Genomic DNA, 7,303 nt, shown 5'->3' with positions numbered 1-7,303 from the left:
GTCAATCAGAGAAAGACATGTATCATATGATCTCACTGATATGAGGAATCAGTTATTACTTTTATCAGTTATCTCATCTATAAAAATTTGATTATACAACTTGTCAAAAAAGCCCTATCAACTTGAAAGCACCATTTTATCTGTTAATATCAGCTGCATGCAGAATCAGTTGTGCTCATCTTTATGAGTGCATCTCAATTCAACTTCTCTGGAGAAAACTGTATTCTCCATGAGGGTGTGAACTGTACATATCTGTGCTGCTTATTTACCCATAATTTTCTTAGAGGCAGGCATATTCAATGTATGCAGTGTTTGGTATATGTTTGTTATGTTGTAAATAGTAAAAAAAAAAAGTTCATTTTTTAGTTCATGAATAATGCCTATCACAGTATTACAGAGAGGAAAATGTCTTTAAGGAAAATATGCTTCTGTAGAAGAATTTATTACAACAATAATTTTATCTTACCTTAGAAACAAGGAAAGTGGAGATGGTAAGAATGTTAAAAATGTTTAGAAATCATCTACTTGTGGTATAAAAGAATATCAAACTCATCCTTACTCTTTTATTTTAGTGAAAATACACTGAGCAAGATAAAAGCACTTGAACCAACACAAATCAGGTCCCCAGTTATAAAGAGTCAGCTTTAGTCATAAATAAGACAAATAGGAATGAAGCTTCACTTTTGTGAGGTGAGGAGAAATGGACTAGTGTTGCCAGATTCTTACTCAAAGGAAAAAAAAAAGCAGTAGGAGGAATGACATTCATAGAAGAGATAACAATTGGGAATTATTCATTGAAAAATAAACAGTGATCTCTAGCTGATACTGTAAGGGTGCATATCCTGCTAATTCAGATGTTGCTTTATCACTAAACTTGACCCATCATCTTTCTTTGTGAATAAGACACTGACTTCAATAAACCAGGAACTGTCCAACCATTTTCTACGAGAAGTTAACTAATACTACATCTGCACCAACCTCTTCTATGCCAAGGAAAAACATTCACTCTATAGGCATCCTCTACATTGCAATGAAGGTTATGAATGGACATAGGCAGCTATTTCTAATTTTTTCCTCTTTGTATTTCCTGTTTCTAAGGGCCTCTCCTTCAAGATCCTAGGTGATATGAGTAATTTGGTTCAACCAAATGGGTAGATTACAGAAGTAGAAATAGAAGAGATCTAGACTTCCGTAGGGATAGCATACTTGACCTCCTTATAAAGCTAAGCAGAAATAAGTGACTACTGGGTATTCACCCCAATGATACAGATGTAACGAAAAGAAGGGACACATGGACCCCAATGTTCATAAGAGCAATGCCCACAATAGCCAAACTGGGAAGGAGCCGAGATGACCTTCAACAGACAAATGGATAAAGAAGACATGGTCCATATATACGATGGAATATTACTCAGCCATCAGAAAGGATGAATACCCACCATTTGCATCAATATGGATAGAACTGGAGGGGATTATGCTAAATGAAATAAGTCAAGCAGAGAAAGTCAATTATCATATGGTTTCACTTATTTGTGGAACATAAGGAATAGAATGGAGGACATTAGGAGAAGGAAGGGAAAAATGGGGGGGGGGAATCGGAGGGGGAAAGGAACCAGGAGAGACTACGGACTTGGGAAAGAAACTGAGGGTTTCAGAGGGGAGGGGGGCGGGGGGATGGGTTAGCCTGGTGATGAGTATTAAGGAGGGCACGTTCTGCATGGAGCATTGGGTGTTATACGCAAACAATGAATCATGGAACATTACATCAAAAACTAATGACATACTGTATGGTGACTGACATAACATAATAAAAAAATAAATAATTAAAAAATTAAAAATAAAGAAATAGGTGACCACAGAGTAATTCTTGGTCCCCCATGACACCAGCCTGAAATCCTAAGTTTCACTATATGAACCTGAATTATGCCTTTAGGAAGGGCTCAGATGGTTAGACTTCTTGAGTGACATACGTCAGTGACTTGCCCTCGGTCTCTTTGGGAAATAGCTGTCACGCAGGTCTTGCCTCGTCCCCCGGGGTAGGAACTTTCTCTTGTACTGCTCTAGTCAACTTGGGGCCAGTGTGGATAATGCCATTTCACACAGATTGGTCTCACGAGGCTCATGTAGGAATGCTTCTCACAAGAATGAGAGAAGTAAAAGCAGACCATATTCAGAGAAGAACTTTAAGTAAGCCCTATGAGTCCTTTCTTGACGTTGTGGACCTTCCCTGGCTCCTCCATTTCTGTGTAACTCTTGCTTTTGACTTTTCTCTCATTGTGACTACAGCCTTTTTTCTGTCTCTTCAACTTCTACCATAGTCCAAATTGCTGATTAATTCCACAGCCTTTATTCCTCTAAGTTTCCCCTCTCTGGATTATTTTTGATTAGGCTTTATGATCTCTACCTCACTACTCTCCTCACCATTTTCCTCATCCGATCCTTTAAACACTCAAACCTCGTGTAAATAGGACTTAATAAATACTGCTCAATATTCAGTCAAACTATTGGAAAACGCACCTGAAACAAAATGCAAAACTCAAAAGTAATACTTATTTAGGGCCTTAAGTTCTTCAGCTTCTTATTCTCATGGTATCTTTTGGTGCTTAACCCCTTCTAAGTGAATCTGTCCCATCAGAAGTAGGCTGATGCCAAGTGGCTCTGTCCTCTAACACAAGATCCCCACTACATGGGCGCCCGATCCAGGAGTAAATCTTCCTAACCTGGCTAGTGGCTTATGATGGACTCTGGCACAAAAGATACAGCCCCAAAATGGGCTAATGGTGGTTTACTTTTCAGTAGTTAACCAGGAATAAATATATATTTGGATATAGCTAACTCATATTAATCATTGAGAGATTAAGAGAAAAAATTCACTAAATTCTTCTGCTGGTTTATGGAGCTCAAGTTCTGCCTAGTTTCGGGGAGGCCCTTCCGGTTGCTTAGATTTTCCAGAGATTCCGTACTCACTCTGTTTTCACATGCATCCTTTTTTCAAAACCCTCTTTTAATTAATCTGACCTGAGCAGGCTTCTGCCCCTTAGAAGCAAATGAGACTAAATACAGCATTTTTGAAATGAAAATAACAGTACATCGAATACGTCACTATGAATTCAAATGAAAAGGAATGCTTAAATTAGCATCAATCCTGGTTGTAGTGGTCACAAATAAGGATGCTAGTCAAGTTCGTATTAATAACCTGTTCTAAATTATGGGACAGTAAATCAAAAATATTATTTTCTTAATTATACCAGTGTACAATGGACCCTTACATCCATCCTTAAACTGTCTAGTCCATGTGTGAGCTTCCTATGCTTTTTTACCTTTACAATTTACAATCAAAAATACATATCGAATTGCTCTGAACTCACACCAAACTAGTATCTGCCACCACTAGCACCACAGACTTAGTAACCTCCTACCTAGTGATTAAACTATGTAAAAAAAAAAAAGTCTATTGACAGAATGGACAAAGTGTGGTACATCTATATAACAGAATCCTAGTATACTATTAATACCATTGGTAACAAAAATGAATTATCAATAAATGTAAAAACACAGATAAATGTCAAAAACATTTGTTGTACTAAAAAAAAAAAGAAACAAAACTAACACAAATGATTCCACTTGAAGAGAGTCTGAATCAGGTAAAACAAATCTGTGGTCATACAAATCAAGTTGCCTTTGGTATTAGGGGGCGGGGAGAGGGACTGGAAATGACTGACTATGGCCTGAGGAGACACTGGAGAATGAAGCAACGTTCCATATCTTGATAGGGATGTGTGTTAACAATAAATATATATTTGTCAAAATTTAGAAAATAGTATATGTAAAATCTGTTGAACCCAAGTTGTATCTCAATAATGCAAGGGCGTACTGTAACAAGGCACCCATGTAAATAAACGGCTGTTTTAATCAGTTTTCAAAACAATGCATCTGACCTATTTGCCAAAATAGGAAAGTGTGATTATTCTTATTTGCGACAGTGTAAGAATATTTTACCAGATGTATCTTGAGACCTACGTCTTTTTTTCTTTTGCAATAGCACATACCTTAGAGTATATATTTAATAAAATGTTCTATCCTTAACTTTATAATACTGTCTATTCATTATTAAATCATCAATTTTTAGTTATCTGACAATGGTTTATCCAGTCAATAAGCATACATTATCCTCCTTGATATTTCACTGGGAACTTCTTTAAAGGCTGTTTTTTTCTTAAAGAGGAGGAAGAATTCGATCTTAGAAATTTTCATATTGAGATTTATGGAGACAGATCAGACTACAAAATAATGTTTTAATTTAGAACACTGAGACTTTTTAAACCAGTCACTTCAAAGTAGACCTTTTTTTCTCGCTTCAAAGCAGTGTTAATAGGGGATGTATCGAAGCAGGTTGGGAGCAGTAATGGGCATGTTTTCAAATGTCATCTTTAATTCTCACGTATGACTTTCTTCAGCCATCGGAGGAATTATCATAGTACTAAGCTACGACTCAATAGGCACTTGCATTGGAGGTCTTAATCTAGGCCTTTAAAAAAATAATGAATAATCATTTCTCCTTTCCTCTTTGCATATGTAGTAAATCACTAACTTTATATGGATGGCTGGTCATGGTGGGGTAATAGTCACATGATATAATAATAAAAAATTTATATCACTGCAAGGCAAAAATAGCTTTTAAGACTGCTTTCTTATTCTATAACAGTTGAAAATGAGGCTGTATATTGCTCTCCAGAGTATTCATGCATGACATCAGTCTTCAGGTTATTAGCAGCATATATCATTAGCTGTTAAGATAGTGATACTAGGGTTGCCCAAATGTCAGAATGAGATTGGCTATATGAACTTATTGTTCTAACAGGTTGGGTCTAGTCTGACCTTTGGGTTTTTTAAGTTTAAGTAGAAAATGGCTTGACTGTGTTTATTCTAATTCTCTTAGTCACTGGTTACCTCTGGGCATTTTTTAAATTTAGGTGAAACAATCTTTTAATTTGAGTTGAACTACAGAGAGGAGGCCAGTGAACGCGAGGGTTCAGGTCACTGGAGATATGTGCTTACCCTCGTCAGTGTTAAATAACCTCTGTATAAAATACTATGAAAGTGGAGGTGCCTGGGTGGCTCAGTTGGTTAAGTGTCTGCCTTCGGCTCAGGTCATGATCCCGGGGTCCTGGGATGGAGCCCCGCGTCGGGCTCCCTGCTCCAGCGGGGAGTCTGCTTCTCCCTCTCCTCCCACTCATGCTCTCTCAAATAAAGAAAACCTTAAAAAACAATACTACAAAGTGACCAGTTGCTCTTGTCTTCCTTCTTCTATAAACACTCAGAGAGGTGTGCTTACCCCAGTTTTAGTATTTATTATACTGTGTTATAATTACCTAATTTTGTGTTTTTCATGGACTTTTACACTTTTGCACTCACTGAGGTCAGCGTCAGCCTCTCATTTTAATCTAACACCCCCAAACGTGCCTCCTTTCTTGGCCTTCTTTAAGGACTATACATGAGATTATGAAATATTCTAATTAATTTCCATTTATTCTTTTATTATGTTAGTCACCATACAGTACTTCATTAGTTTTTGAGGTAGTGTTCCATGATTCATTATTTGCATATAACACCCAGTGCTCATAAACCATCATTTACTACAATGTGTTGCTTGGAGCACCATGAGCCTGGGGTGTCTCAGGCCACCTTGGGGGATATATACCCAGAAGTGGGACCTTGTGGAGGGGGCCGCTGTGGCAGTATCTGGATCAAAAGAAGCTCCATGGTTATCTTCCACATACGTAGAGTTTCCATGTGACATTTCACTTAAGAAGCCATTTCTACTGATGGAACATATTCCAACGCACTCCAGTAAATAATGTAGTAAGAGTTCTAGAAGTTGGAGGGAATTGTAATTTAACTCTCCCAAATTAGAATTTTCATCCTTTGTTTTAGTTTCCTATGGCCACCATAACAAGTTACCTCAACGTTGGTGGCTAAAACAACACAAACGTATTTTCTCACCAGCCCAGAGGCCAGCAATCCAAAGTTAGTTTCACTGAGCTGAGGTCGAGGTAGCAGCAAGGCTGTTTCCTCTGGCAGGGCAGGACCCATTCTTTTTTCTTTTTCTTTTTTTTTTTTAAATAGGGACCGCTTCGCGAATCTGCATGTCATCCTTGTGCAGGTGTCCTGCTAATCTTCTCTGTATTGTTCCAATTGTAGTATATGTGCTGCGAAGGGAGCACAGGGCAGGCCCATTTTTAGTCCCTTCCGGCGTCTGGTGGCTACTGGCATTCCTTGGCTTGTAGTCACAACACTCCAATTTCTGCCTCCCCGATCACATTGCCTTCTCCTCCTCTCTGTCTATATCACTCTGCCTTGATCTTCTAACCGCACTTGTGATTATATTTAGGTCCACCTGGATAATCTAGAAAAACCCTCCCACTTTAAGATCCTTCACTAAATCCTACTTGCAAAATTGCCTTTGCTATATAAGGCAGCATTCACGAATTCCAGAAATTAGGACAAAGATACCTTTGGGGCCTGTTATTCAGTCTACCATATCCCCTAAAGCTAATCAATTTCCTTAAACACAAAGCAGAATATACTTAGGGAGTAGGAAGGGTTCATTATGGCAGTGATGGTAAGGGTAAGAACAGTAGTGATATTTGTAATAAAAACTGCAGACGTAGTTGCAATGATAGCAATGATATGAGTAATAATAGCAGGTGTAGCTACTACCATTATTGAGTACTTATGATAATGCCACACTCATCCCAAGGACCCTAAACGTGTATGTCACTTTATCTTTAAAACAGTCCTAGAAGAAAGGTACTGCATTATTTTATTATTATCCCCACTGTCCAGATGAGAAGACTGAGGCTGAGGTCATTGAAGAGCTTTCATAAAGTCATACTCCTAAAGCTTGGCAGACCTGGAATTCAAAAAAAAGAAAAAAAAAAAAAAGACTGAAATCCAGATAATCCATTGCATCCTTCTGATACCCAAGTTAGCAAAAGTACCCTATCTTCCAGGGTAATGCAGACCCTGTTATTTCTAACTGTGAAAGGTAAATTTGACAGTTTCGATATATTAAACCATTTTTGTTTTTCACAGACAGAGGGAGCATGCACATGAGGGAGGGGCGGGGCAGAGGGAGAGAGAGAGAGAAAGAGAGAGAGAGAGAGAGAGAGAGAGAGAGAGAATCTTAAGCAGGTTCAGGGCTCGATCTCATGACCCTTAGAGATCAAGACCTGAACCGAAAGAGTCAGACACTTAACGGACAGCAACCGAGGTGCCCCTAAAATTAACTTTTGAATGATAA

At 38.2% G+C, this 7,303-nt stretch overlaps 1 non-coding gene across 1 annotated transcript; it reads right to left on the bottom strand.

The window, feature by feature from the left end:
• Positions 1–6,118: 6,118 nt before the first annotated feature.
• LOC113935237 lies at positions 6,119–6,224 on the bottom strand. The gene has a single exon (XR_003523977.1). It is a non-coding gene; the product is annotated as a U6 spliceosomal RNA (small nuclear RNA).
• Positions 6,225–7,303: the final 1,079 nt, after the last annotated feature.

This window comes from Zalophus californianus, chromosome 13 (genome assembly GCF_009762305.2).
Source record: "Zalophus californianus isolate mZalCal1 chromosome 13, mZalCal1.pri.v2, whole genome shotgun sequence".
NCBI lineage: Eukaryota > Metazoa > Chordata > Mammalia > Carnivora > Otariidae > Zalophus > Zalophus californianus.
The sequence above is the reverse complement of the archived record's forward strand: the minus strand, read 5'-3'. Positions and strand labels throughout refer to the sequence as shown.